Here is a 277-nt window from a genome sequence, read left to right as displayed (position 1 = left end):
GTTTCGCTGCGCGGCGTTAAAGTTATTTTCTAGTACGGATGGAGCTTCAATTTTACTCCGTCGATTTGCAAGTAATTCTTTTGATCGCTCTTTATCTTATGTTTCTGTAAGAAATCTATTCCAAGGATTCCTTCATAATCTACAGGAAAATCATCTCTTACGACATGCATAGTATGTCTTATTTCCTTATAATTTCCTAAATATACTGTAGCTCTTATTTTCCCGATAGTTTTTATCTGATGCCCTGTCACGCCAGTGAGGGCCATTGGCTTCTCTC

The sequence above is a fragment of the Trachymyrmex cornetzi genome, unplaced genomic scaffold, assembly GCF_001594075.2.
Source record: "Trachymyrmex cornetzi isolate Tcor2-1 unplaced genomic scaffold, Tcor1.1 scaffold175, whole genome shotgun sequence".
Lineage (NCBI taxonomy): Eukaryota > Metazoa > Arthropoda > Insecta > Hymenoptera > Formicidae > Trachymyrmex > Trachymyrmex cornetzi.
This window is presented reverse-complemented; position numbering follows the sequence as displayed.